Genomic DNA, 9,562 nt, shown 5'->3' with positions numbered 1-9,562 from the left:
CCACTCTCAGGATAACAGCAAACACTTAGGATCTCCCAAGGACCATTCTGAGAACTTCGTTTTTAATCTTCATAACAATCCTACTATGCATTATTATCGCCATTTTAAAATGAAGAAACTGAGATATGGAAACTTTATAATACCTGCCTTACGAAGTGGCAACTGAGAGAGATTCGAACACGGGCCTTTTGCTCCAAGATGTGCGCTCTCCATCACTACCCTTCACCACCTGTAACGGACACCTCTCGCACACCTCATCATGCTCGCAGCCATCCTGTGAGGCAGGCACTCGAATTACAAACAAGGAAACTGAGGCTGGCGGGAGGTCTATCCATTTGCTGGTCTCACCTCAGCTGCTCTCGCCCCACCAGTCTCGTACTAGAGAAGAGCTCCCCAGGCCGTCCTTGCGAGACATTGAAGCATTATTGGAACAAGCCTTAATTAGTTTAGAAAATCATTGACTCGTTTAATAATAACCTCCATTTGTTGAAAGAAATTCTCCCACCCTCACATAGTCAAAGGGGCATAGTGACATACGCACTGAGAGAATCAGCCTCAAACCAGCTGTGACATCAAGATGCCCACTTTCCCCTGTTTCAGGCTGGTTGGCATGGTCAGAATGAAAACATTTCATCTTCAGCATTTCCAGTGAAACCAACAGCACATTATTATTTTGTAAGCAAATGATTATGTGTTCATTATAAAAGTGATTACTGATTGCAAAGAAATACATTCAGAAAGTCTTGAAATTATATTTACTTTTGACCCACATCAGAAACTTGGTTCCCTTTCCCAGTACCATTTTCCTAGAAATGGAAACCTCCTGAAAAGCTTTTATGTAAATCAACTGAGACAATAGCAAACACTAGAGAAAACCTGTGCCAAAACATTTGCACACAGTAGGTTTACACAGGAATGAAATCTCCTTGCAAATTAAAAACAAAAAACAAAAAACAAACAAACACAAAAAACAAAAACAAAGCCAAACCTTGGCAGCAAATAAGCCTAAAATGAAAAAGAAGGTCTTTCTTTCATTTACTCTATGAAACACAACCTCTTTTTGTTCCCCTTTGTCTGCTGGAATCTTCATTATGAAGGAAGGAAGCTACAAGGAATGAACCACCTTGTCGAGGTGAGAAAATCTTCCTCCTCAGCGTTGCTGGATTCTCTGCTGGAATCAGCCACCTCTGTAGCTCTCTCTCCAATGACACTTTTTCTTACAGCAGCTCAGGGAAGCAGATGGATTGGATGGCTGGCTCCGGTTACCTATGGCTGCCTGCCCAGTCCCCTGGGCATTCCAAGGCCCCACCTTCCACCTGGCTCGTGACCTCTGACCCTGGCCTTGTGGCCAACACTGGAGTGGGGGAGGTGGGGCTTGTAGGTATCAGGCTGCCTGGGCCCAGACCACAGATGAAAGAGTCAGTTGTTGTTTTTTTATTCCTCATGCTCACTTGTGAGGTCCTGGGAGCTGCAGAACTGGTATTTCTCCAAATCCTGGCTACTCACGTGGCTGTGTAGACAAGCTGTACTTACAGTGGTACATGTGTCTGTGTGTTGCACGGGAGGCAGCACTCTGGCTCTCAGTCCCAGCTCTGCCACTGACTGGCTCTGGGACTTCAGTGCGCCCCTCTGTCTCTCAGGAGCCTCCATTTTCTGATCTGGGAAACAGGACAGTCGGATCCCTGCAGGGGCTTGGGCTGGGGTGGGGCAGGGGGCTGCTGAGTAGGTAGTTCCTGACCATTTTATCCTCCTCCTCACCACCATGCCAGAGTCAACTAAGACAATCCCACTGCTATCTGTCTTACATTGTGTACTCTCACATGAGACTGTGAAAAACAGGTTTCTGTTGCCTCTAAGAACCAATGAAGTAGGCTATCTCTAAGTGACCTCCCAAATTTAATATTCTATAATTGCATGATTCCAAAACAAAAGTCAGACTTGGCCTTCTTAAAGGTTTGCATGCTGTTTGGGAGGGTGAGAAAATTGTAAGGCCGTGATGATGTTTCTGATACTGAAGATTCTCTTATGGGCCTCCCCTAGGGAGCATATAAAGTTTCCAGAGCCCAAGCCCCCTCCTTTGTTACACCTGATCAAGGCTCACATGTTAATTATTTAGCCACTGGTGCTCACTGGAACATAGTTCCATAATGAAACTGCCTTTAGAACATTTCCATGTGAAACATAAGGCTCTTGCAACTTAAACATATTTTTCCTTCTCTCGTATCAGCAGTTATTTTATGGACTGGGCTTAGACGGCTTAGCAACAAAGGGCACCGGGTCGTGAATTATTCATGTAATCTACTTCCTGGCTGCTGTGGGTAACTGACAGGTGTCATGTCACCTTTTACAAACGTCTCACAATTAGGGACTATATATCAGTGTTTGACTTCGATGTAATGCTCCCTTTCTAAGCCAGTTTCATATTTTATTTACAGCTTGGTGGCGTTTTTGACGCGGCTGCCTATTTCTCTTACTTTCGATTCCAAGCCTTTTGCTCCACTTAATGTAACCAGGAGCATTTAAATAATAAGCCTCCCTCTCCGTTTGCTAAAGGCAGTCACTCATTGCTGCCGTGTTTTATTCATTCAGCCATTATGATAGTCAATTTCTTGATTTAAGAAACCTAGGATGAAATGCAGCTGTAAGGAAACCATGATATAAATCTGTTTTTATGACTTGTTTGGTTCACTGGGAAAAAACTAAAAGCAAATCTTCCTGGACTCTGACACAAGTTGTAAACTGTGGGGATAGTTAGCTAGTTAAAGAATATGACTGACTTCATAGGAGCCATGGAACACTTCAGATCCCCACCAGAGTGGGAAGGCTTCTAGCTTTAAGACTAAAGCCAAGGTGAGGTCTATGGAACTCCAGTGAGAAAAATCAGGTAAGGAAATAAACCTGGAGCTGATAACTCTGAAGACTGATGAGAAAATATAGCCATAACTTAAACACATAGAGCGAAACAGAATCTTTCAAGTACTCTAGGCCTACCTTCGCACTTTACCTAACAATAACAGGAAACTGAGGTCTAAGACGTGGGCAGGCTGGCCCACCATCCCAGCTACTTAGTGGAAAAGCTAAAAACTGGGTCAGCTGATCCCTGCTCCAGTGCTTTTACGGTTCTGCAATGAACCTGACTGGGAAATGGACAAAATCATTTTGGCTTGGTATTAATTACCTCTCCAGTATCCACTTACCTCTTCTGCTGCCCACAGCTACTGTTGTTCCTTGGGAGAATTCACCCATCCTCATTCTTGGTTGCATGATTTGTGTGGAATTATCTTATTCTTACTCTAGGTATGAACATGACTGGCTAAGTCCATCAGCAAACCCATGCTCCTAAATGGATGCTCAGGAATGGCCATGTGACTTAAATCGGACCAGGGAGAAACAGTGAGTCCCGGCACTTGTTTAGGTGCTGTTGGAAGTGATTTTCTGTCCCACTAAATCAAGGGGTGTCAGGGTGTGAGGTCTTCAGCTGCTATAGGTAATTTTCTACCCACATGGAAGAAGCTGGAGCTATAGGCAATGGGTGGGTGGGTTGGGGGAAATGTATCATGTGATACTAGAGGGTGAATCCTACAACACAGAAACTGAGCAGAGAGAGCAAACCTTGATTAAGTAAACATATCATTTATCTTCTAAACTAGGAAAACTTTGAGAATGAAATGAGGCAAGATGAATGCCAAACCAGACAGGATGAATAAACTGGACTCTCCTGGGTAAACAGGGACATATGGTCATCCTGCTCTATGATGACATCGTGTGAGCTGCTGGTTAAGCCTTGTCTCTGGATTGAGCTAGCTGAATTAAGCGGCCCTCTCTTTGGCCTTTTTAGTCGAGGTGACAATGAACTTACTTCATTGTTGAAGCCAATTTGAGTTAGACTTTTGTAACCTGCACATAATAGTTTTAACTGAGTCTAATATGCTGCTTTCTATATGTTGTACTTTCTAAAATCTTGTCCTATATCATATTTTAAGCTAAAAAGGTTAATCATAATATGCTTTAATTTTAATAAGTGTTAAAACTTTGTACTTAACATTTTACTTCAAACAATGAATCGCTCACTTGTAGAAACTTTTGAATTTACAGAGAACTTCCAAGTTAATTGTCACATTTACATCAATACCCCTGTGAAGTAGGTATCATTCAAGATTTGGAGAAGTTACAAAAGAGGAACAAATGTAATAATCTGAACAATAAAGATTTAATTAAGAAAAAAAAAATAAAAATAAAAATAAAAAATGTGCCCAGGTTCAAATGACCGATGTGGCAGATGTGCAGCGGTGACTTTCTGCGGAGGGGTGGGTAGGGGGCTCCTACCACACTGACTTTTAATTTGCCAATTTCTGTGGTGTTAACATTCCAATAACGGCCAGTTTCAAGGCATCGACCTGACTCACTGAACATGGAGTCGGGAAGAGAGAGAGAGATACTGGCTCTCAGGAGTCAGCTTCAGCACCTCACTGCATTGAACATGAATTCAAGACTTCTGATTCCACTTTTTAAGTTCATCGTATTTTTTCTGCTTCAGATGTTTGGTGGGAAACAATCCATTCTGAATTGTGCTCTCTGAACCATGGCGGCTGTGCCCCAGGGCCGGCGGTGCTACAGGTCTTCCCCAGAGATTTCCCCAGAGCAGCGGCCATGGCCAACCCGGTCCAGACCTTTGTGCTTCCCACCTCTGGGTCTTTCTCATTTGCGCTGCTCCCTACTTGAATGTGGCTACTCCTCTGCCTCTCCTTCCCCCTGCTCTGCTTCTGCTCATCCTGCAGCTGGTTTAGGTGGCTTTCCAGGCCCTCTGTGCTGCTTCCAGGACCCCCAGGTGGACTAGAGGCAGTCATGTAGAAGGGTACTGTCTGTCTCCCTTTCCCCTGTGAGAAGCTGAAGCTTTGGGATGCTCTTTGTCCAACGAGTCTCAGTGACAGCAATGATCTATTTTATTCTCTGATCATGGCTATTAGACCCAAGTCCCCACGGGGAAGGGGACACTTACAAAGCCCGTTCACATTCATACTCACATGTGAAGCAATGGACTGGCTTGTGTGCCAAATGCTTTGCTTCAGCAGAGCTTGGAGAGGAGTTGAGTCATGTGAAAACCCTGGTGGCAGCAACCTAATTTCCAGTCCTGGGGCTTAGGGGAAATTAGCCAGGATTTATAGGACTTGCTTTCCAAGCGCAAACCTACTGATTGTGAGCAAATGTCAGAGTAACGTTAATTGTCAAAAATCATGGAGCCATTGAAGCGCATGGTAAAAGTAATTTTGTATCTTGGACACCCAGAATATGTAAAAAGTGAGAATAAGAAGGTCTTCTAGTAACAGTTCAACTCAAATATTTATAGTCCACTTTTTAATTGGGGCATCTATTTTCTCCCTGTGATGTAGGGAAGAGGGGAGTAGTGATGACACCATGGTATTGACAATGGCTAATTCTACTATGGTGAGTGCTTAATTGTCCACGCTCAGAAGGATAACAAACTATCATTTAGGCTTCACTTTTGAATGGGATTTTATACTTCAATATGGGCATGTCAGAACATCTGAGCATCCTCTTAGAACAATTTAATGAAGCAAGTTTATGAAGAACTGGGAGGCTGTCCTCTCTCTTCAGCCTGCTCTTCCGCCACGGCAATTCCTGGGAAAATAAAAGTCCTTTTCCAGAATAATTCAAAGGTTTGTGTCCCTCTAGCTTTTCCTGCAGAAGAAGTGGTGGTGCCTGTGCTTCATATTGCTTTTCCACGTGCAAAGGAAATAGGATTGAAGTGGATCAACCAAAACATTTTTTTGTGGTATCAGGATGAATGCCCAGGCCAGATGCATGCAGCAAAAAGTCATAGTAAAGGCCACGATCCCAGTTCCATTTCAAAGTTGGTGATTTGGTTCAGGGGCTGACCTGAATAGCAGGAAGCAATCCATTACAGTTTACACTAAAAGTTAAGTTGGTATGAATGGCTAAGGCTTTAAAGGTTCCGAAGAACTGGGGACCAGATAGAACTGGAAAAGTCAGAAGAATTCAGAGAAAAGGGGGACTTAATCTGGGCCTTGGGAGCTTGACAAGGCAAGGAGGACATTCAGCTCACAGAACGAGAACATCATGGGACACAGAGGCATGAATGTCTGGGAAGGGGTGGGGGAGTGTCTATGCATGAGCACCATTAAGCAGCTAAGGTTTTCCCATAGGAAGTAGGTGACATGTTTACAACTCAAGCTTCTCAATAGAAGAGGTGTTAAAAGTGCATAAAGTTAAGAATAAGCAGGCCCTGCAATGAAAGATAATGTGGCAAATCCAGCCACCATTAACTGGAAATCAACCATAGAAACATGTATCAGACTGTGGCTCAGAATTATCCTTCTTGGAATACCCAGCATCCATGTTTATTCAGGTTGAAAAGTCCTTCTGATATGTTCAGCTGATGAGCAAATTGGATTATGCACACAACTTGTATGATTTTGTGTACAGTCAATGTTGTCCTTAAGATGACCCCAAAAGAAACTAGACATCCAAAAATTGATGAATTATTTAAATATAGGCTCTATGTGGCAGGTATTTGGCCCAAATAACACAAAAGGAATGAAAATGAGGAGCGTTACATATTTCTAGTGGCTTGAGTATCTGCATATTTCTTAAAGTTTGAGGTGACTCTGATGAATGAAGGACAATGACTAACATGGCAGAACCACTATGGATCTACATTTCCATCAAGCTAATCACCAGTCTTCCCTTGTCGGAGATGGAGTGACAAAAAGTTCTGGATCTTTCTATAGCACAATATATAAGTATGACTATGTTTAAAGTTTAAAAAGGTTCAGCTTCTGATGGACCATTCCCGTTCACCCCAAATAGGCCTCTGGTATAGGAAACTGGGCCGTAGGGAAGGAAACAACTCACCCAAGAATGGGTTAAGAGGAGCCCAGGGGCACGTATGAGAGAAGTCAAGTCAAAAAGTCAGATATTCTACCCAGAGCAACTAGAAAAAGAGGAGAAAACCCCAGTATGTGCAAATATCAGATAGTGGGGCCTCTTGGCAGATGAGTTCTGTCTACTATTTATGAGAAAACTGAGCAAGCCATTGGAGGAAGTTAGGGAATCTTCTTCCATAAATATTTAGGATTTTTAAATACAGTATTTATTTGAAGATAAGTAAATGGGTCTAATTATCTCTTTCTGTTTGGTTTCTGTTAAAGTTTTTCTCTCAGAGATCTTTCTATGAGACAATAATTTTTAAATCTTACTGGGAAAATGGAAAAGCTCAAAGTAATCAAGTATAAACTTTGTAACTGAGTGAAAACAGGAAGAAAAGAAATGCTTTGACACATGTCGAGACTCTTGGCTGTAAACAACAAAGGCTCAGTCAAGTTTTCTTGGAAATCGGGAGGCTTACCAGGAGAATGCATGTGGACTGGAAGCAGACGCGGAAACTTCTAGGAAGAGCGGCAGCTCTGGGCCCAGCTGTTCTCCCAGCTGTGTCTGTGGGCCATCCTGACTCATTCTCTTCTCTCTCCTGCCCAGCTTCTTGACTTCAGCATAGTTTCTGCGCCCTCAAACCTAGCTCGGCATTATGGTCCCTTAGGCTCCTCTCTAATCAAGATTCTTCAGTTTCAGCTTCCTCACACTAACTAGCACATTCTAGCTGCACGTTAATTTCTCAGGAGTCTAAATCTGATTGGCTCAGATCACCTGTTGGTGCCAGGTCACATTATAGGCCATTATCTGGCCAGTGCAATGGTCAGATGCCTGCCACTGGTCAATTCCTTAAAGCAAATGAGGAGTGGGAGGAAAAAGGATGTGGTCAGGGTATTTCTCATCAGAAAGGGCTGAAGCATGGCCAGGCTCTGTTGTCTCTATTAAAATGTAATGATAACCAGCTGTTCTTCAAAACTAGCCAAAGTGTTCTTAAACTGTAGCTTGAGGACATGCCTTATTATTTTATTTATTCAATCATTTACACATTCTGGCCTATATCGCCAAATATTTGAGGTGTCTTACAAACTATATCCAATATACAAGGATCAAATCGTTGAAAAAAGCAGGCAAATCACCATGTAGTGTATAACACTCAACACTGGAAAACTCCTAAAGGTGGGCCTTGAGTTTGTCTCTAAATCTGAAACCTGTGCCAAACTTAATAGCAAGTGGCTAGATGCCAGGGGAAAATTGTGGCAGAAAATGTTACTAGCCAAGCATGTGGAAGCCCATACCTCCCAATAAACAGATTATCTTCTTTTTTAAAAAATAATTTCAGGACCACCTTGCTCCCCCACCCCAGAGCTATGCTGGCCCTGTAAGTCTATAGCTAGCCACGGACATGGGTCTCTCTTCCACAGGATGGAGTTGTTAAAGTTGTCAAGAATAAGGCCTACTTCAAGAGATACCAAGTAAAATGTAGAAAACAACGAGAGGGTAAAATTGATTATTATGCCCAGAAACGCATGGTAATGCAGGGTAAAAATACATACAACACACCCAAATACAGGATGATAGTTTGTGTAACCAACAAAAACAGCATTTGTCAGATTCCTTATGCCCGTATAGAAGGAGATAAAATAGTTTGTGTAGCTTATGCTCATGGACCCAAAGTATGGGGTGCAGGTTGGCCTGACAAATTACGCTGCAGCACATTGTGCTGGCCTGCTGCTGGCCAACAGGCTTCTAAACAGATTTGGCATGGACAAGGTGAATGAAGGCCAAGTGGAGGTGACTGAAGATGAATACAATGTGGAAAGCACTGATAGTCAACCCGGTGCCTTTACCTGCTATTTGGTTGCAGAGTTTGCCAGAACTACTACTGGAAGTAAAGCTTTTGGGGTCCTGAAGGGAGCTGTGGACAGAGTCTTGTCTACCCTTCACAGTACCAAACTATTCTCTAGTGAGATTAAAAAAGCAAGGAATTCAAGGCAGAAGTACATCGGAAGTACATCATGGGTCAGAACATTGCAGATCATGTGCATTAGCTACTGGAACAAGATAACACAAGACACAATTCCCTCCATACATAAAGAGCAATGTAACTCTAGGCATGATGAAGGAGATGTACAAGAAAGCTCATGCTGCTATATGAGAGAATTTAGTCTATAAGAGGCCTAAGAAAGAAGTTAAAAACAAGAGGTGGAACCATCCCAAAATATCTCTTTCCCAGAAAAACGATCAGATAGCTCAGAAGAAGGCAAACTTCCTCAGAGCTCAGAAATGGACTGCTAAGAGTTAATAAACCAAGCCACAATTTTCTAAGATTTTTTTTCATACAAAGACAATTATAAACTTGACCAGTCAGCTAACAAAAATAATTGATGGGTCACCTTGGTGAGAAAGGAGGCTCTAGATCAGCGGTTCTCAACCTGTGGGTTGCGACCCCTTTGGGGGTCGAATGACCCTTTCACAGTGGTCGCCTAAATACATCCTGCATATCAGATATTTACATTACGATTCATAACAGTAGTAAAATTACAGTTATGAAGTAGCAACAAAAATAATTTTATGGCTGGGGGTCACCACAACATGAAGAACTGTATTAAAGGGTTGCGGGATTAGGAAGGTTGAGAACCACTGTTCTAGATTA

General features: G+C 42.7%; 1 pseudogene across 1 annotated transcript; it reads left to right on the top strand.

Annotated features, from left to right (window-relative positions):
- Positions 1-5,415: 5,415 nt before the first annotated feature.
- LOC308518128 (large ribosomal subunit protein uL18-like) lies at positions 5,416-9,211 on the top strand (annotated as a pseudogene). The gene is made up of 2 exons: positions 5,416-5,445; positions 8,331-9,211. The product of its transcript is annotated as a large ribosomal subunit protein uL18-like (transcript).
- Positions 9,212-9,562: the final 351 nt, after the last annotated feature.

Source organism: Myotis nattereri, assembly GCF_964212035.1.
Source record: "Myotis nattereri genome assembly, chromosome: 4".
In the NCBI taxonomy this organism is placed as follows: Eukaryota; Metazoa; Chordata; class Mammalia; order Chiroptera; family Vespertilionidae; genus Myotis; species Myotis nattereri.
The sequence above is the reverse complement of the archived record's forward strand: the minus strand, read 5'-3'. Positions and strand labels throughout refer to the sequence as shown.